Here is a 19,712-nt window from a genome sequence, read left to right as displayed (position 1 = left end):
CTCTCTGTCTCCCCAAAGGACTTTGTTGGGTCCTGTCCTCAGTCAGAGCATTCCCTGTGTGTGTGCTGTGTGTCGGTACGGCTGTGTCGACATGTGGGATGAGGAAGGTTACGTGGAGGTGGAGCAGAGGCCGATAAATGGGATGTCGCCCCCTATGGGGCCGACACCAGAGTGGATGGATAGGTGGAAGGTATTAACCGACAATGTCAACTCCTTACATAGAAGGCTGGATGACGTAAAACAGCTGTGGGACAGCCGGCTTCTCAGCCCGCGCCTGCCCAGGCGTCTTAAAGGCCATCAGGGGCTCAAAAAAGCGCCCGTTACCTCAGATGGCAGACAGATGTCGACACGGAGTCTGACTCCAGTGTCGACGAGGTTGAGACATATACACAATCCACTAGGAACATCCGTTACATGATCTCGGCAATGAAAAATGTGTTACGCATTTCTGACATGAACCCAAGTACCACATAAAAGGGGTTTTATTTTTGGGGAGAAAAAGCAGCCAGTGTTTTGTTCCCCCATCAGATGAATGAATGAATTGTGTAAAGTAGCTGGGTTCCCCCGATAAGAAACTGGTAATTTCTAAAAAGTTACTGATGGCGTACCCTTTCCCACCAGAGGATAGGTCACGTTGGGAGATATCCCTTAGGGTGGATAAGGCGCTCACACGTTTGTCAAAAAAAAAAAAAAAAAGGTGGCACTGCCGTCTTAGGATACGGCCACCTTGAAGGAGCCTGCTGATAAAAAGCAGGAGGCTATCCTGAAGTCTGTATATACACACTCAGGTTATATACTGAGACCTGCAATTGCCTCAGCATAAATAGTGCTGCTGCAGCGTGGTCTGATACCCAGTCAGATAATATTAATACTCTAAGACATAATAGTTTGCTAACATAAAGCATATAAAAGACGTTGTTTTAGATATAAAGGATGCACAGAGGGATATTTGCCGGCTGGCATCCAGAATTAATGCAATGTCCATTCTGCCAGGAAGGTATTAGAAACCCGGCAGTGGACAGGTGATGCTGCCTATAAAAGGCACATGGTGATTCTGCCTTATAAGGGTGAGGAATTGTTTGGGGATGGTCTCTGGGCCCTCGTATCCACAGCAACAGCTGGGAAGAAAAATTTTTACCTCAGGTTTCCTCACAGCCTAAGAAAGCACTGTATTTTCAGGTACAGTCCTTTCGGCTTCAGAAAAGCAAGCGGGTCAAAGGCGCTTCCTTTTCTGCACAGAGACAAGGGAAGAAGGAAAAAGCTGCACCAGCAGCCAGTTCCCAGGATCAAAAATCTTCCCCCGCTTCCTCTGAGGCCACCGCATGACGTTGGGGCTCCACAGGTGGAGACAGGTGCGGTAGGGGCGCATCTCGGGAAATTCAGGGACCAGTGGGCTTGCCCACAGGTGGATCCCTAGGTTCTGCAAATAGTATCACAGGGATACAGGCTGGAGTTCGAGGCGACTCCCCCTCGCCGTTATTTCACATCAGCCTTGCCTGCTGCCCTCGGAGAAAGGTAGTACTGGCGGCAATTCACAAGCTGTACTTCCAGCAGGTGAAATCAAGGTACCCCTCCTTCAACAAGGCCGGGGTTACTATTCCAAAATGTTGTGGTACCGAAACCAGATGGTTCGGTGAGACCCATTCTAAAATTGAAAGCCTTGAACACTTATATATGAAGGTTCACGTTCAAAATGGAATCGCTCAGGGCGATTATTGCAAGCCTGGAGAATTTCATGGTATCACTGGACATCAAGGATGCTTACCTGCATGTCCCTATTTACCCTCTTGGGAGTACCTCAAAATTGTGGTACAGGATTGTCATTACCAATTCCAGACGTTGCCGTTGGTCTGTCCCCGGCACCGAGGTATTTGCCAAGGTAATGGCCGAAATAATTATCCCGTACTTGGACGATCTCCTTATAAAGGCGAGGTCCAGGGAGCAGTTGTTCGGCGGAGTAGCACTATCTCGGGAAGTGCTACAACAGCACGGCTGGATTCTGAATATTCCAAAGTCACAGCTGGTTCCTACGACGCGTCTACTATTCCTGGGTATGGTTCTGGACACAGAACAGGATAAAAAGGGTTTCTCCCGGAGGAGAAATCCAAGGAGTTGTCGTCTCTAGACAGAGACCTCCTAATACGTATACAGGTGTCGGTGCATCAATGCACGCGAGCCCTGGGAAGGATGGTAGCTTCTTACGAAGAAATTCCATTCGCCAGGTCCCATGCAAGGATTTTCCAGTGGGATCTGTTGGACAAGTGGTCCGGGTCGCATCTTCAGATGCATTGGCGGATAACCCTGTCTCCAAGGGCCAGGGTGTCGCGGTTGTGGTGGCTGCAGAGTGCTCATCTTCTAGGGGGCCGCAGATTCGGCATACAGGACTGGGTCCTGGTGACCACGGATGCCAGCCTTCGAGGCTGGGGGGCAGTCACACAGGGAAGAAACTTCCAAGGCTATGGAAAAGTCAGGAGACTTCCCTACACATAAATATTCTGGAACTAAGGGCCATTTACAATGCCCTAAGTCAGGCTAGACCCCTGCTTCAACACCGGCCGGTGCTGATCCAGTCAGACAACATCACGGCGGTCGCTCATGTAAACCGACAGGGCAGCACAAGAAGCAGGATGGCGATGGCAGAAGCCACAAGGATTCTCCGATGGGCGGAGAATCATGTGTTAGCACTGTCAGCAGTGTTCATTCCCGGAGTGGACAACTGAGAAGCAGACTTTCTCAGGAGACACGACCTCCACCCGGGAGAGTGGGGACTTCATCCAGAAGTTTTCCAAATGATTGTACACCGTTGGGAAAGGCCACAGGTGGACATGGTGGCGTCCCGCCTCAACAAAAAGCTACAAAGATATTTCGCCAGGTCAAGGGACCCTCAGGCGATAGCTGTGGACGCTCTGGTAACACCGTGGGTGTACCAGTCGGTGTATGTGTTCCCTTCTCTGCCTCTCTTACCCAGGGTAATGAGAAAAATAAGAAGGAGAGGAGTAAGAACTATACTCATTGTTCCGGGTTGGCCAAGAAGAGCTTGGTAACCAGAACTCCAAGAAATGATCTCAGAGGACCCATGGCCTCTGCCGCTCAGACAGGACCTGCTGCAGCAGGGGGCCTGTCTGTTCCAAGATGTACCGCGGCTGCGTTTGACGGCATTGCGGTTGAACGCCGGATCCTGAAGGAAAAGGGCATTCCGGAGGAAGTTATCCCTACGCTATTAAAAGCTAGGAAAGAAGTGAACGCAAACCATTATCACCGCATATGGTGGAAATATGTTGCGTGCTGTGAGGCCAGGAAGGCCCCAAAGTGGAAATTTCAGCTAGGTCGATTTCTGCACTTCCTACAGTCAGAGGTGACTATGGGCCTAAAATTGGGTTCCATGAAGATCCAGATTTCGGCTCTATCGATTTTCTTCCAAAATAGAACTGGCTTCACTGCCTGAAGTTCGGACTTTTGTTAAGGGAGTGCTGCATATTCAGCCCCCTTTTGTGCCTCAAGTGGCACCGTGGGATCTCAACGTGGTGTTGGATTTCCTGAAGTCGCATTGGGTTGAGCCACTTAAATCCGTGGAGCTACAATACCTCACGTGGAAAGTGGTCATGCTGTGGGCCGTGGCATCGGCCAGGCGTGTATCAGAATTGGCGGCTTTGTCATACAAAAGCCCTTATCTGTATTTTATATGGATAAGGCGGAATTGAGGACTCGTTCCCAATTCCTTCCTAAGGTGGTATCAGTTTTTCATGTGAACCAACCTATTGTGGTGCCTGCGGCTACTTGGGACTTGGAGGATTCCAAGTTACTGGACGTAGTCAGGGCCCTGAAAAGTATATGTTTCCAGGACGGCTGGAGTCAGGAAAACTGACTCGCTATTTATCCTGTATGCACCCAACAAGCTGGGTGCTCCTGCTTCTAAGCAGACTATTGCTCGCTGGATCTGTAGCACGATTCAACTTGCACATGCTGCGGCTGGACTGCCGCACCCTAAATCTGTAAAAGCCCATTCCACGAGGAAAGTGGGCTCTTCTTGGGCGGCTGCCCGAGGGGTCTCGGCTTTACAACTTTGCCGAACTGTTACTTGGTCGGGTTCAAACATTTTTGCAACAGTCTACAAGTTTGATACCCTGGCTGAGGAGGACCTAGAGTTTGCTCATCCGGTGCTGCAGAGTCATCCGCACTCTCCCGCCCGTTTGGGAGCTTTGGTATAATCCCCATGGTCCTTATGGAGTCCCAGCATCCACTAGGACGCCAGAGAAAATAAGATTTTACTCACCGGTAAATCTATTTCTCGTAGTCCGTAGTGGATGCTGGGCGCCCATCCCAAGTGCGGATTGTCTGCAATACTTGTTTATAGTTATTGCCTAACTAAAGGGTTATTGTTGAGCCATCTGTTGAGAGGCTCAGTTATATTTCATACTGTTAACTGGGTATAGTATCACGAGTTATACGGTGTGATTGGTGTGGCTGGTATGAGTCTTACCCGGGATTCAAAATCCTTCCTATTTGTGTCAGCTCTTCCGGGCACAGTATCCTAACTGAGGTCTGGAGGAGGGTCTTGGTGGGAGGAGCCAGTGCACACCAGGTAGTCCTAAAGCTTTCTTTAGTTGTGCCCAGTCTCCTGCGGAGCCGCTAATCCCCATGGTCCTTATGGAGTCCCAGCATCCACTACGGACTACGAGAAATAGATTTACCGGTGAGTAAAATCTTATTTTAACTGCTGTTGAAATAACCCCTTGTGTGCAGGCAGTGGCCACATTAAAGTGCTGAAACGTTGCTAAAGACACAGCCTTGTCCTGTTGTTCATTGGAAGCTCAGAGTGCTGCCGTCCTGGTCTTTTGCATTACAAGTGAAACTCAGAAAATTAGTATATCGTGCAAAAGTTCATTTCTTTCAGTAATTCAACTTAAAAGGTGAAACTAATATATTATATGGACTCATTACATGCAAAGTGACATATTTCAAGGCTTTATGTGTTATAATTTTGATGATTGGCTCACAGCTTAAGAAAACCCCAAATCCAAAATCTCAGAAAATTAGAATATTACATAAAATCAATAAAAAAAAGTATTTTAAATACAGAAATTTCGTCCCTCTGGAATGTATAATAATGCATATGTACTCAGTACTTGGTTTGGGCCCCTTTTGCATGAATTACTGCCTCAATGCGGCGTGGCATGGATTCTATCAGCCTGTGGCACTGCTGAGGTTTTATGGAAGATCAGGATGCTTCAATAGCGGCCTTCAGCTCTTCTGCATTGTTCAGTCTTATGTCTCTCAGGCTTGAAATATCTCACTTTGCATGTAATGAGTATATATAATATATTAGTTTCACCTTTTAAGTTGAATTACTGAAATAAATGAACTTTTGCACAATATTCTAATTTTCTGCGTTTCACCTGTATACGGTCTGGAGCTTGCCGCGGCCTTCTGGAGGGCACCTGACCGCAGCACAGCAGCATTAAGAAAAACCAAGGAGTGTCGGTATCTGTGTATACATGTGTGTGTGTGTGTGTGTGTGTGTGTGTGTGTGTGTGTGTGTGTGTATGTATGTAATATATATAATATATTAAACACACACCCCGTCTTCAGGGCATAGACTACTTGACCCCTCACCCACTACCAGGACATAGATTACTCACCTGGGACTCAGCGGGCTCCCAGGGAAGAGACAGCAGTTTCACAACAGCCACCTTGGATTAAAAAGGAAGGCATAGAAGGCACAAAGTAAGTTATCCTAAACTCAAATTCTTTTTCAAAATCAAGTATCACTTGAACTGTCTTAGCACCTTTGTGGTATATATACTCTTATACCCATGTTGCCTTATTTATATCACCAAGATGGAACGAACAATAAGAGATCGTATGTGTCTTCACTGTTCAGCAATACGAAAAACCATGAGCGAACAACCTGTAGCACCACCAAAATAGGGTTTTTAGATTTGATATTTGATTGTAAGGAGCTTATAATTAATACAAGTTAATATAATGACTAGGGAAAAGGGACTGGGAAATCTAGTCAACAAGCACTGTGATTCCTGACAAGAGGCATCAATAGCGATAATGACCTAGGAAAATCTGCATCATAGTTATATATTGCGGGTAGGCGAGGATTGTAACTGGTGCGCCTCAGGTCTCTAGGGGTCCTGCCGTGTACAGCGGGTGCCCCCCTCCCCTGTCACAACCTACTCACGACAGTCTACCAACACTACTGACCCGCAGTGTCCCCGCAGAAATCCGATACACCTTTTCTCTGCTAGGAAGCTTGCAGATAGCATGTCATAACAGTATTGCATGTCCCTGCAATTCCATTGTAACAGGGCATAGTGCTGCGGGGGATGCAAGTTTACCTGCCTCCACTATCTTCCTTATTACACCAGGGGCAGCTAATGAACCTCTTATCTTTGTTCACTGTGAATCTTTTCACACACATTTGGAAGCAGCATTCCATTACAGTGGAACTGGGTACTTTCACTTACTTCATTTCCTGGGTTCTCTTATTGGGCAGTACTCCTGTAACAGACCTTGCACTGATTACATCAAGGTCAGCTTTGGGGTAATTTGCCCAACTGCAGAACCGCTATATAGTTCTTACTTCACCCTGCCAGGCAGATTCTAAAGGTACGCTCACTCAGTTATTCACTGTGATAGCACATAACAGGGCAGTAGCTGCAGTTTTGAGTCGCATTGCCTGAGGGGTCTATTACTTCCTTCTAAGCTACAGTAAGGTGTACTTGTAACCTGTATACTATAATAGCACCCTTTATACAACTGGTATAGACATTATAGGGGGGTATGCAATTTGCTCAGCAATGCCTTTCACCTTTTTTTTTTTTTTTTTTTTTTTTTTAAACGGCCCATGCTATTGAATAGGGCGAATCCCCTAAAAATAGAGAAAAAAGTAAGTTTTTTGCCTAGGCAAGAAAAAAATGGACCTAATTGCATACCCCCCATAATCTCTTACAAATTACTAAGGTGTTCCAGGCTTTGATGGAAAAGTGATGTATATCCACTCGGATACTGTTCATGTATATACTGTAGTTGATAGTATTGTGCAACAATTCACAACAACTTGCATGCATTTCATGTTTTATACCTGTGTTTGAATTACCTGATATATCTTTTTCCTGACAAATGCTCAATCAGGTGCACGTTACTAGTTGGATGTAATTCATACACAACTGATACTCCATCAGATACTACAGAGGATAGCAAATTGATTGATTGTGTTCTGCACTTAGAGGATTACTTCACTCCCTGTAGCTATATACAGCAGTGGCTGGTACCATAATTTCCATATTTGCCACTTATGTAGGATTAGTATAGTCAGGAATGATCAACTACAGGATTATCAATTGTACGCACACTTTACTGCTTATTAATTGTACAGTGCTTGCCAGCACTACCATATTTTTACGGTGGATTTACCACTTGGCATCTGGTTCTCAATACATGCTGAACTACAAATATGACTGCGAAAGGGTATTTAATTGAGCCATAGTACTCTGATATGTTATGTAGTTTCCTCCATATTTTCACCAAGAGCTTTTCTCATACACTCACTATGGTCCTTCCCATTTGTGGATTTTTATTTTACTCTTATTTTACAGCAAAGCTAATAAAAGTTCCATTTTAGACATAGGATGAGTGCATAACAAGGAGAGTTTATTTTTCTCTTTTTATTCCCAATTAACATGAGCTGTTATATAAAAGAAGTGAACACCAAAACCTGAAGCCCAACATAAAATTAATCCCAAAGACAGGTCTATTCAGGTAGCTTTAGTCAAGGCTATAAGGAAGTGAAATGCTCTTTCTGTGCTCCCATGTCCAGCGGGCTATAGCCAAATTGAACCAAAAGTTTTATACCCTTGGTAACAGGGCACGCTTACTATATGCATGTAAACTGAGAGGGAAAAATGCAATAACAGAATTAAATGCTTACTTGGGTTGGAGAGGTCCCCGCTAACTAACCCCTGCGGTACTGCACATTCCTTTGCTGCTTATTACGAGCAGCTGTACAATCTCAAACATGACCTCTCAACCCACTGAGGAATCTATGAATGCCTTCCTAGACTTCAATTATGATGCAATTAAATCTCTCAAGAAAGATAAGGCCCCAGGACCTAGCGGTTTTACTAATTGTTTTTATGCATCTTTCAGTCTATTCTCACCCTGATTTTAGTAACTCTTTATAATCATGCCACTGATACTACTTTACCGAAGGAAATGTTAGAAGCCCAGATCATTGCAAGGACTAAACCTTGTGCCAGAATTATAGGCCAATCGCTCTTTTAAATACCGATCTCAAGATGTACATAAAACTAATTGTGAATAGACTGAAGTCCTCTGCTGGTCCTTCATGGTTAGGGTTAGGTACTAAGGGGTAAATTAACTAAGATGGGAGTTCTATTTAAGATGGTATGTTGCCCATAGCAACCAATTAGATTCCAGGGATTATATTCTACAAGGTGCTAGATAAAGGAGAAGTAGAATCTGATTGGTTGCTATGGGCAACATCCCATCTTAACTAGAACTCCCATCTTAGTAAATCTACCCCTAAGAATGGGAGGTTAGGGTTAGGCGCCAAGTGGGGAGTGTTAGGTTTAGGCAGCGGGGAAGGGAGGGTTAGGGTAGGGAACAGGTGAGGGTTACGGTAATTTCTGGTGGCCTGTCGGGATCTGATGTCGCTGTTGGTATTCTGACCGCCGGCATCCCGTACATCAGGATATTATACTTAATCCCAGTATAGCCATACTATTGGCAAACAGCCTTAAGTAGCTGTGCATACAAATCCCAGAGATTTTTCAAAACACTATAGATTGTAACTACCATCGACTTCTCCACCAATTCTCAGGTCTCACTAAGGCGCCCTACACACTCGGCGATGCACCGCCGAGGTGCCCGACGGCCGATACGGCCGACGAGCAACCCGGCGGCGGGGGGGGCAGTGACGGGGGGAGTGAAGTTTCTTCACTCCCCCCGTCACCCGGCTGCATTGAAGTGCAGGCAAATATGGACGAGATCGTCCATATTGGCCTGCATGCACAGCCGACGGGAGATCAGCGATGAACGAGCGCGGGGCCGCGCATCGTTCATCGCTGGAGCCTCCACACTGAAAGATATGAACGAGTTCTTGTTCATTTATGAACGAGATCGTTCATATCTTTCAGAATATCGCCAAGTGTGTAGGGCCTATTAGTCTTTGATTAATTATGAGGTCTCGTGGCTAGGGCTCATTTCATTCATTAAAATGTTGTTGCTCACAAAAATCTTAGATCTCTTCTGAGCAATTCCTTTTTAAATTTTCCATTGCATTATTATGATTTATGCCATTACTTCAATGCCCTAGATGATCCAGATATTTTCACCCAAAACCTATAGGTGGCCTGACGGCCCCAAATTTTGAATTATATCACCAGGCATGCCTTTTAACACTGAGAGAAAGGGAAAATGAGGAGTACACAATTTATTAGGATTTATTTCTGGGATTTCTTGTAGTCTCTGTAATTGCTGTAGGTTTTGAACAAGGGTATTCTGTTTCCTCACCCTCATTAAAAGTAATATGAACACAGGTAATCCTGTATCTTTAATAGCTACATGAGAAGGTAGTTTGTTCAATAGATAGAAAAGATAGGTGATCGGCTGTATCTGTAACATTGTCTCCTGAAACACCTCTAAAGAAATAATTGTATCAACAAGTCAATTCGTAGAACAAAAGATTGTCATGTATAGATCTATCCTATATAATAAAAGGCTAATGCTACTCCTCGCCTCTAGGGGGGAATTCAAGTGTTTGGCACTCTAGTGGCCACTAGATGGCGCCTGATGGAGCAATTCATCAGGTGCACACAGTCACCAGCACTGACATTACTGTTATGTTATTCTATCATCTATGGCAGTGGTTCTCAAACTCGGTCCTCAGGACCCCACACAGTGCATGTTTTGCAGGTAACCCAGCAGGTACACAGGTGTATTAATTACTCACTGACACATTTTAAAAGGTCCACAGGTGGAGCTAATTATGTCACTTGCGATTCTGTGAGGAGACCTGCAAAATATGCACCGTGTGTGTTCCTGAGGACCGAGTTTGAGAACCCGTGATCTATGGTATTACTGTAACTTAGGAGAAGGAGGTGGTTGATCCTCTGCACCAGTCCTTATTAGAGGAAAGTTTGTTAATCATTTATGGTTAGGTAGATGGTTCCAATACTAACAACATCAGTTCCAGTGTTGCTAAATTAAAAATGGGCCAGATCCGCCCACATTCCGGACATCCCTGCAATGCCGTGTCACTGCCCTGCGAACACCTCTGTCTGTCAATCAGGCAGAGGCATTCGCATCACTGGGATGCGAACGCATCTCCTGGTGCGCGCATGTGCAGAACAAATGCTGCGCATGTCTAAGGCGGATGGTGCGACCAGGCATGTGCCGCTGGGAAGAGCATAGCAGGTAATGCACTTCTACACACCAGAACAGGGAGTGTGACATGAAGTCAGCACCACGCTCCCGGCAGCCTTGGCAAAATAGGAGGAGCTGTCGAGTGCTGTGGATTTACTCAGCGGCACAGTTCATAACTAATGGCAGCCCCCCCTTCCAGCCCGACAGTGCCTGTAGCCAGGGAAGAGAATGAAAGCCCCAGTTTCCATGAGTCCCCTTACCCTTTGCTGCAGGAAAACCTGATACATCCTTGTCACCCAACACTGGTAGCTACTTACACTGTAGATAAGTGTACAACTACAGAGATTGGCAATGGGACCCAAGGAGAAATGTAGACAATCTCCTCCAATAATTCAGAGACAGCCTATAGTTCCTGATAAAGCGAGAAAATATTGATAAAAGATTCCATTTTGAGATGATCCCTGATTCAATTATATTGCAGTGACATAAGATATTTGTACAAGTTTCATCAGTCTTCTATATTTGTCAAATTGTTTTGAGTTACTCACTTTAATAAATATATAAAATCAATTGATTCTTTTAAATGCACATATGAAACGTTATTTACTCATTGCATTATATTATGTGCTTATATGTAACCATCTTAATGTCATCACTTAATGTCAAATATGTAATGTTAATAATCCTAAAAATTAGCAATATCTTTTACTAATAAGCTTTCTCTCTAAAATTAATACTTTATGTAATAGCCTGCGAGCTGCACAATCTGCGAATGTTCAGACGAGTATGTCTATTTTTAAAGCGCCATTTATTTGAAAGCCAAAATATGGTTGGTTTTGCCTTTTAAATGATTGCCACTTTAAAAATAAGGACAGACAAGTCGGAAATTTCAGCAGTGTGTGCAGCTCACAGGCTATTATATAACCCCCCAAAAAAAGGTTTTTGGATGGATCATACAATGGACAGGTCCATTGTGTATACTGAGAACAAATCACTGGAACCGATTCCTTACCCATATCATCCACACAAGCTATCCAAGCAAATAGACAAAAGACCACCATGTTTAATGGCCACCTTTTTACATTTCTACAACTGGACCAGACAACTATTTTTTACTTTAATAGGTCTTAATCGATAGGTGACCCAACCATTAGTTCTAGGAGAGCCAAACAAGATTGTGCCTGGTCTATGAAGTGTGTGTAGGGGTGCACAGCAACCGTAGATACAGTAAGAGGTGATGCACAGTAAAGATAGCTAAAGGAGGACTGTATGTGCCAGTGAAGCACAGGGTAGCTAGTAGAAAGAGCTGACATGGCTAGCAGGCAACTAATAGTCCTCCAGATTTTATGGCTGTGCTGTGTAATTATACACGTTCTGTCCCAGTTAGTGGCATAGCAGTCTGGAGTCCAGCTAGTCAACAATGGGAGCTGGCAGGAACAGTATGATAGGGGTGATACACTACCAAACAGTGTTGAAGTGCTGTGGGGAGTGGCCATTTCCTACAATTACCTTGCTGCTGAAGAAATAAAAGCAACACAGAGGGAAATATGTGTAAAGACACAGCACGGGGTCCAGCACAGGGCAACCTTAACATATAGGCACACTGAGAAGATGCCCAAGGGCCCCATGATTCTAGGGGCCTTTGAGCAGGAGCCACAACACACAAGCCCAGCAAACAATACCCCTTAGCCCAGGTCCATCATGCCGTTAATATTACAGTGCATTACATTAATTCCTCCCTTTTGAAAACATTTCTTGAATGCTTTGGCTGGCAGATTCTTCCATTTCGGCAAAGTGGTCGTCTTCTAACACACCGTAACCAATGGAAACAGACTTGCATTCGGGTTCTCACCCGCAGACTTTGAAAGGTATCTTTAGGGCTTGACCCAAGCACAGGGTGGCACAAACACATATGAAATGGTGGATGCACTATAAAAAAAGGCGCTTACAGTACATGAGCTTTCAATCCCGCATTCATATAGCCGTTTCTTTTAAAGGATCGTCATTCTACACAAACCTGGATAATTCACATACAGGTTTAATAATGAAAAAGTGTTCACAGAATATCGGGAAACACAGAGGAACAGTACTCAGGAGCATATGTGTTTGTGCCACCCTGTGCTTGGGTCAAGCCCTAAAGATACCTTTCAAAGTCTGCGGTTGAGAACCTGAATGTAAGTCTGTTTCCATTGGTTACGGTGTGTTAGAAAACGACTGCTTTGCCAGAGAAAGTTTTTTCCTGAGGAAAGATCGTCTGAATTATCATACAGTGCCATGCACACTTTATACATTTTTTTCGTTCTAGTTTAGGAAGCTTATTAGGGTGCTTCCTGAGTGTAAAGGGCTGCAGTATTGTGCTAGCGGAGGTGCAACAATTTGTTTCTGATCTATAGATTCTTCCATTTGTCTCCTTTGCAATCTCCGACCAGCCCTATCTACAAAGTGGTAGAGAGAGAGAGAGAAGGAATGGATCACTGATCCACCGGGAAGACTTGTAACGGACACCTTTAGACTAGACCCACTAATCCAAAGGTTCTCAAATGTAGTCCTCAGGACCCCATACAGTGCATGTTTTCCAGTTTTACTCACATAATTACAATTAAAATAATTGGCTCCACCTGTGCATCTTTTAAATCCGGGCCCCCTCCCTCCAATATATTCTACAGTATATTATATGTGTATACACACCTGAGGCTTTTAAACGGTTAACTAGCACATGCTGACTGCACAAAAGCTACAGGTAGATCCTTATAATTATATAATAAATCAGTTGAGGGGTGAACTTGCCTAAGATTTTGATTTTTCACCTCTATGCCCTAAAGTTGCCATAAAGTTGTTTAGCTCTGGTGGCTTGGGGGTGCCCTGCACCCCAGAGGTGAACCCCTATAATGTTAGGGACCTGTACAATGAAGTCACCTTGATGATTGGTGAGCAGCTCATACTGTATATTAGCCAATGTATGCCAAGAACCTCGATTATGATGTACCTTTTAAAATGTGTCAGTAATTAATATGCCTGTGCACCTGCTGGGTTACCTGCAAAACATGCATTGTGTGGGGTCCTGAGAACCGAGTTTGAGAACCTGTGCACTAATCCCTGATTGATTAGACCAAGGACTTTTGTCTGGCACAGCCCCCGTGGTAAATAGTCCTCAGGTTCTGGGCCCCAAAGGCTAAGAAAGTGTCTCAGTAAAATCTTAAAAAGAAAAATATGGTTAGTATAATCAGGTAAAAGGGCTTAGGTCGATTAGTGGGTGATCCAAATCTTCATTCATACATTAAATCCAAATATAATTTTAGTATCCACTTATACCGTATGTTACTTACATAACTGTCCCCTGTTAATAAACAGTTATAGAACGTAATGTGTTTGGAACTATAAATAATTATTTTCTCACTTTGTGTGCTTCTTACATTTAGAAGATTAAAGGGCAAATTATAGCTGACGCTTAACTATACATGCCAAGTTCTAAAGTTAATTTGTTTTACTTGTCAACAAAAATAGATTAATGATTCCAGTTACCCTAGCAACACAATTACTTACAATGTTACTATAGCAACAGAGAAGCACCACTGATGATGCTTGTTTTACACATTTCATTAAACCCGTAAAGGAAATAAAAGAAATAAAGGAAAATGAGTAGCACTTCACTAATTGTCACATGATCCAGTGGTAAATATATATATATATATATATATATATGTGTGTGTGTTCGTGAGCGGCACTCTGTGGACTTTCAATCACAAACAGGTCTTCACCCCGTCTAAGCAGCAACGTTTCGGTGTTTATTCAAACCATCATCAGGCTTACAAATACATTTAAAACAACATCTTACCTTTATAGATTACAATCACCATGTGCAAACAGGTCCCGGACTGTTCAGAAACCTGAACTTCCGCTGACGTCACTCAGAACGTACCACAACAGTGAAACATCAATTAATCCTTCACCAGCAATTCACAGATAAATCTGATACAGAATGACAAAATAGAACAATTACATTACTGTATGCATCACTGATCCATATTAACGTTTGTATCACTTATATAATTGCAACTTAGTAATCTCTTCCCTAATAAAATGACCCGCTCAATCATATCCATTGCAACAAATGAAAGTACTACTTGTTAAACATGTTCCTCAAAAGGACACCACATTTTAGAGAAAACTAGAGAAAGATAGACACTCGTTGAGACCATAGGGAGTAAATCCAACGTGTCTCACATTGTGGCAATAATTTATTTCTGTCTCCCCGTCTCCTGCTCTCTGGGATGTGATCTATCATTTTGTATTGAATACTAGATAGATTGTGTCCCTGAGCCTTAAAGTGCTTAGCTACAGGCTGCTCTGAGCCCTTACCCTCAATCGCTACCTTAATGGCGCTCCTATGATGTGCCATGCACTCTCTAAAAGTACACGATGTCTTACCAACGTAAAGTAACCCGCATGGGCACTTAATGTAATACACCACAAAACGGGAGGTACAAGATAAACAATGTAACATTTTAATAGCCTTTCCTGAGTGTGGATGAAACATCGTGTCGCCAGTTTCTAAACTAATACATGTGGTGCACCCCAGACACCTATAATTAACAAATTTCTAGCTTAGAAAATGTGTAGGTCTATTAGTTGTAAACTCAGAGATGTCTGAGTGCACCAACATGTCCCGGAGGTTCCGACCTCTACGATAACATGGTAATGGGCATTTATTAGCCAATGATTTTAACTCTGGATCTGTCTGTATCACTGGCCAAATCCTTTTGGCCTTTGCAGTCAGGTCCTTACTAGCAGTTGTGTACTTATTTACATAAACCATAACCTTTTGAGTATTTTTTACTACCAGTATCTTCCTGATTTTTAATTTTAGGTACCGCCAAAGCTCTCAATTTGGCTTGCTGTAACAATTTTTTGGAATAGCCACGCTCCAAAAATTTCTTAATCATATGATCCACTTGAATTATTTCATCCTGTGGGTCACTACATATCCGATGTACTCGGAGTAGCTGGGAGAAAGGAAGACCCTTTTTAAGGGGCTTAGGATGATGACTGGAGGCCAGTAAATAAATATTACGATCTGTAGGCTACCTATACAAAAATATAGAAAAACATAGCTGAGTGACATTAACCTTGACATCAAGGAAGTGAATATCATGTCTCTGTATGTCATAGGTAAATTTGATATTCGGGTCACTAGTATTAATTTCTGTCATCATATTTACAAACCCCTCTTTCGTACCGCTCTACAATAAAAATACATCATCTATATAATGAAAACAATAAAGGAATATTACTGCTATATTCAGATTTCTCAAAAAATAAATTAGGTTCTAAATCAAACTTTAATGAATTAGCGTATGCGGGGGCCACAGGGGACCCCATCGCACAACCAAGAACATGTAAATATTAACTCTTATTAAACAAAAAAATATATATAATTATAATTATTTTTTGTTTAATAAGAGTTACCATGTTTATCGTAGAGGTCGGAACCTCCGGGACATGTTGGTGCCCTCAGACATCTCTGAGTTTACAACTAATAAACCTACAAATTTTCTAAGCAAGAAATTTGGTAATTACAGGTGTCTGTGATGCACCACATTTATTTATTTAGAAACTGGCGACACGATGCTTCATTCACACTCAGGAAAGGCTATTAAAATTTTACATTGTTTATCTTGTACCTCCCGTTTTGTGGTGTATTACATTAAGTGCCCATGCGGGTCACTTTACGTTGGCAAGACGTCGTGTACCAGTAGTTAGAAGTAGAAAAGCTCTTACAGAAACCACAAAGCTCAACTACAGCCACACCACACTGGATACACCCAATCTCATCTGATCTTGGAAGCTAAGCAGTGTTGGGCCTGGTTAGTACTTAGATGGGAGATCACCTTGGAATACAAGGTGCTGTAGGTAATTTTATACTGCAAACACCGTTCTGTTGATGCATTCCATTTTCAAACTTATTCATTTATGTACCAGTAGTTAGAAGTGGAAAAGATCTAACAGAAACCACAAAGCTCATCTATAGCCACACCACACTGGATACGCCCAATCTCATCTGATCTTGGAAGCTAAGCGGTGTTGGGTCTTGTTAGTACTTGGATGGGAGACCACCTGGGAATACAAGGTGCTGGAGGTATTTTTATACTGCCAACACCGTTCTGTTGATGCATTCCATTTTCAAACTTATTCATTTATGTACTAGTAGTTAGAAGTAGAAAAGCTCTTACAGAAACCAAAAAGCTCATCTACAGCCACACCACACTGGATATGCCCAATCTCATCTGATCTTGGAAGCTAAGCAGTGTTAGGCCTGGTTAGTACTTGAGTGGGAGAACACCTGGGAATAGAAGGTGCTGTAGGTATTTTTATACTGCCAAAACCGTTCTGTTGATGAATTCCATTCTCAAACTTATTCATTTATGTAACAGTAGTTAGAAGTAGAAAAGCTCCAACAGAAACCACAAAGATCATCTACAGCCACACCAAACTGGATATGCCCAATCTCATCTGATCTTGGAAACTAAGCAGTGTTGGGCCTGGTTAGTACTTGGATGGGAGACCAACCGGGGAATACAAGGTGCTGTTGGTATTTTTATACTGCCAACACCATTCTTTTGAAGCATTACATTTTCAAACTTATTCATTTATGTACCAGTAGTTAGAAGTAGAAAAGCTCTAGCATAAACCACAAAGCTCATCCACAGCGACACCACACTGGATACACCCAATCTCATCTGATCTTGGAAGCTAAGCGGTGTTGGGCCAGGTTAGTACTTAGGTGGGAGACCACCTGGGTATACAAGGTGCTGTAGGTATATTAATACTGCCAACACCGTTCTGTTGATGCATTCCATTTTCAAACTTATTCATTTATGTACCAGTAGTTAGAAGTAGAAAAGCTCCAACAGAAAAGACAAAGCTCATCTGCAGCCACACCTCACTTGATGCGCCCAATCTCATCTGATCTTAGAAGCTAAGCAGTATTGGGCCTGGTTAGTACTTGGATGGGAGACCACCTGGGAATACAAGGTGCTGTAGGCATTTTCATACTGCCAACACCGTTCTGTTGATGCATTCCATTTTCAAACTTATTCATTTATGTACCAGTAGTTAGAAGTAGAAAAGCCCAACAGAAAAAAACAAAGCTCATCTATAGCCACACCACACTGAATATGCCCAATCTCATCTGATTTTGGAAGCTAAGCAGTGTTGGTCCTGGTTAGTACTTGGATGGGAGACCACCTGGGAATACAAGGTGCTGTAGATATTTTTATACTGCCAACACCGTTCAGTTGATGCATTCCATTTTCAAACTTATTCATTTATGTACCAGTAGAAGGAAGTAGAAAAGCTCCAACAGAAACCGCAAAGATCATCTACAGCAACACCACACTGGATACGCCCAATCTCATCTGATCTTAGAAGCTAAGCAGTGTTGGGCCTGGTTAGTCCTTGGATAGGAGGCCACCTGAGAATAAAAGGTGCTGGAGGTATTTTCATACTGCCAACACCGTTCTGTTGATGCATTCCATTTTCAAACTTTTTCATTTATGTACCAGTAGTTAGAAGTAGAAAAGCTTTAACAGAAACCACAAAGCTCATCTACAGCCACACCACACTGGATACGCCCAATCTCATCTGATCTTGGAAGCTAAGCAGTGTTGGGTCTGGTTAGTACTTGGATGGGAGACCACCTGGGAATACAAGGTGCTGGAGGTATTTTTATACTGCCAACACCGTTCTGTTGATGCATTCCATTTTCAAACTTATTCATTTATGTACCAGTAGTTAGAAGTAGAAAAGCTCTAGCTGAAAACACAAAGGTCATCTACAGCCACACCACACTGGATACGCCCAATCTCATCTGATCTTGGAAGCTAAGCAGTGTTGGGCCTGGTTAGTACTTGAATGGGAGACCACCTGGGAATACAAGGTGCTGGAGGTATTTTTATACTGCCAACACCGTTCTGTTGATGCATTCCATTTTCAACCTTATTCATTTATGTACCAGTAGGTAGAAGTAGAAAAGCTCCAACAGAAAAATCAATCCTCATCTACAGCCACACCGCACTGGATACGCACAATCTCATCTGATCTTAAAAGCTAAGGCCTGTTGGGCCTGGTTAGTACTTGGATGGGAGACAGCCTGGGAATACAAGGTGCTGTAGGTATTTTTATACTGCCAACACCGTTCTATTGATGCATTCCATTTTCAAACTTATTCATTTATGTACCAGTAGTTAGAAGTAGAAAAGCTCTTACAGAAACCACAAAGCTGATCTACAGCCACACCACACTGGTTGCTCACAAACTCATCTAATCTTGGAAACTAAGCAGTGTAGTCCTGGTTAGTACTTGGATGGGAGACCACCTTGTAATACAAGGTGCTGTAGGTATTTTTATATTGCCAACACCGTTCTGTTGATGCATTCCATTTTCAAACTTATTCATTTATGTACCAGTAGTTAGAAGTAGAAAAGCTCCAACAGAAAACACAAAGATCATCTACAGCCACACCACACTGGATACGCCCAATCTCGTCTAGTTTTGGAAGATAAGCAATGTTGGGCCTGGTTAGTACTTGGATGGGAGATCACCTGGGAATACAAGGTGCTGTAGGTATTTTTATATATACCAATATCGTTCTAATGATGCATTCCATTTTCAAATGTATTCATTTATGTACCAGTATTTAGAAGTAAAAAAAGCTCCAACAGAAAAAACAAAGCTCATCTACAGCCGCACCACACTGGATACGCCCAATCTCATCTGATCTTAGAAGCTAAGCAGTGTTGGTCCTGGTTAGTACTTGGATGGGAGACCACCTGGGAATACAAGGTACTGTAGGTATTTTTATACTGCCAACACCGTTCTGTTGATGCATTCCATTTTCAAACTTATTTATTTATGTACCAGTAGTTAGAAGTAGAAAAGCTCCAACAGAAACCACAAAGCTCATCTACAGCCACACCAAACTGGATATGCCCAATCTCATCTGATCTTGGAAGCTAGGCAGTGTAGTCCTGGTTAGTACTTGGATGGGAGACCACCTGGGAATACAAGGTGCTGTAGGTATTTTTATACTGCCAACACCGTTCTGTTGATGCATTCCATTTTTAAACTTATTCATTTATGTACCAGTAGTTAGAAGTAGAAAAGCTCCAACAGAAACCACAAAGCTCATCTACAGCCACACCAAACTGGATATGCCCAATCTCATCTGATCTTGGAAGCTAGGCAGTGTTGGGCCTGGTTAGTACTTGGATAGGAGACAACCTGGGAAAACAAGGTGCTGTAGGTATTTTTATACTGCC

General features: G+C 43.0%; 3 non-coding genes and 12 pseudogenes across 3 annotated transcripts; all 15 read left to right on the top strand.

Annotated features, from left to right (window-relative positions):
- The first annotated feature begins 16,189 nt into the window (after positions 1-16,189).
- LOC134937863 (5S ribosomal RNA) lies at positions 16,190-16,308 on the top strand. Its single transcript, XR_010180588.1, has one exon. It is a non-coding gene; the product is annotated as a 5S ribosomal RNA (ribosomal RNA).
- Positions 16,309-16,415: 107 nt separating this feature from the next.
- On the top strand, positions 16,416-16,534 carry LOC134941306 (5S ribosomal RNA). Its single transcript, XR_010181417.1, has one exon. It is a non-coding gene; the product is annotated as a 5S ribosomal RNA (ribosomal RNA).
- Positions 16,535-16,641: 107 nt separating this feature from the next.
- LOC134935974 (5S ribosomal RNA) lies at positions 16,642-16,760 on the top strand (annotated as a pseudogene).
- A 107-nt stretch (positions 16,761-16,867) lies between these two features.
- LOC134934738 (5S ribosomal RNA) lies at positions 16,868-16,987 on the top strand (annotated as a pseudogene).
- Positions 16,988-17,094: 107 nt separating this feature from the next.
- LOC134952315 (5S ribosomal RNA) lies at positions 17,095-17,213 on the top strand (annotated as a pseudogene).
- A 107-nt stretch (positions 17,214-17,320) lies between these two features.
- On the top strand, positions 17,321-17,439 carry LOC134933283 (5S ribosomal RNA; annotated as a pseudogene).
- A 107-nt stretch (positions 17,440-17,546) lies between these two features.
- LOC134948586 (5S ribosomal RNA) lies at positions 17,547-17,665 on the top strand (annotated as a pseudogene).
- A 107-nt stretch (positions 17,666-17,772) lies between these two features.
- LOC134948238 (5S ribosomal RNA) lies at positions 17,773-17,891 on the top strand (annotated as a pseudogene).
- A 107-nt stretch (positions 17,892-17,998) lies between these two features.
- On the top strand, positions 17,999-18,117 carry LOC134942542 (5S ribosomal RNA; annotated as a pseudogene).
- A 107-nt stretch (positions 18,118-18,224) lies between these two features.
- Positions 18,225-18,343, top strand: LOC134937120 (5S ribosomal RNA). Its single transcript, XR_010180565.1, has one exon. It is a non-coding gene; the product is annotated as a 5S ribosomal RNA (ribosomal RNA).
- A 107-nt stretch (positions 18,344-18,450) lies between these two features.
- On the top strand, positions 18,451-18,569 carry LOC134949541 (5S ribosomal RNA; annotated as a pseudogene).
- Positions 18,570-18,901: 332 nt separating this feature from the next.
- On the top strand, positions 18,902-19,020 carry LOC134937874 (5S ribosomal RNA; annotated as a pseudogene).
- Positions 19,021-19,129: 109 nt separating this feature from the next.
- On the top strand, positions 19,130-19,248 carry LOC134960267 (5S ribosomal RNA; annotated as a pseudogene).
- Positions 19,249-19,355: 107 nt separating this feature from the next.
- LOC134939746 (5S ribosomal RNA) lies at positions 19,356-19,473 on the top strand (annotated as a pseudogene).
- A 107-nt stretch (positions 19,474-19,580) lies between these two features.
- LOC134935828 (5S ribosomal RNA) lies at positions 19,581-19,699 on the top strand (annotated as a pseudogene).
- The last annotated feature ends 13 nt before the right edge of the window (positions 19,700-19,712 follow it).

Source organism: Pseudophryne corroboree, chromosome 1 (assembly GCF_028390025.1).
Source record: "Pseudophryne corroboree isolate aPseCor3 chromosome 1, aPseCor3.hap2, whole genome shotgun sequence".
In the NCBI taxonomy this organism is placed as follows: Eukaryota; Metazoa; Chordata; class Amphibia; order Anura; family Myobatrachidae; genus Pseudophryne; species Pseudophryne corroboree.
The sequence above is the reverse complement of the archived record's forward strand: the minus strand, read 5'-3'. Positions and strand labels throughout refer to the sequence as shown.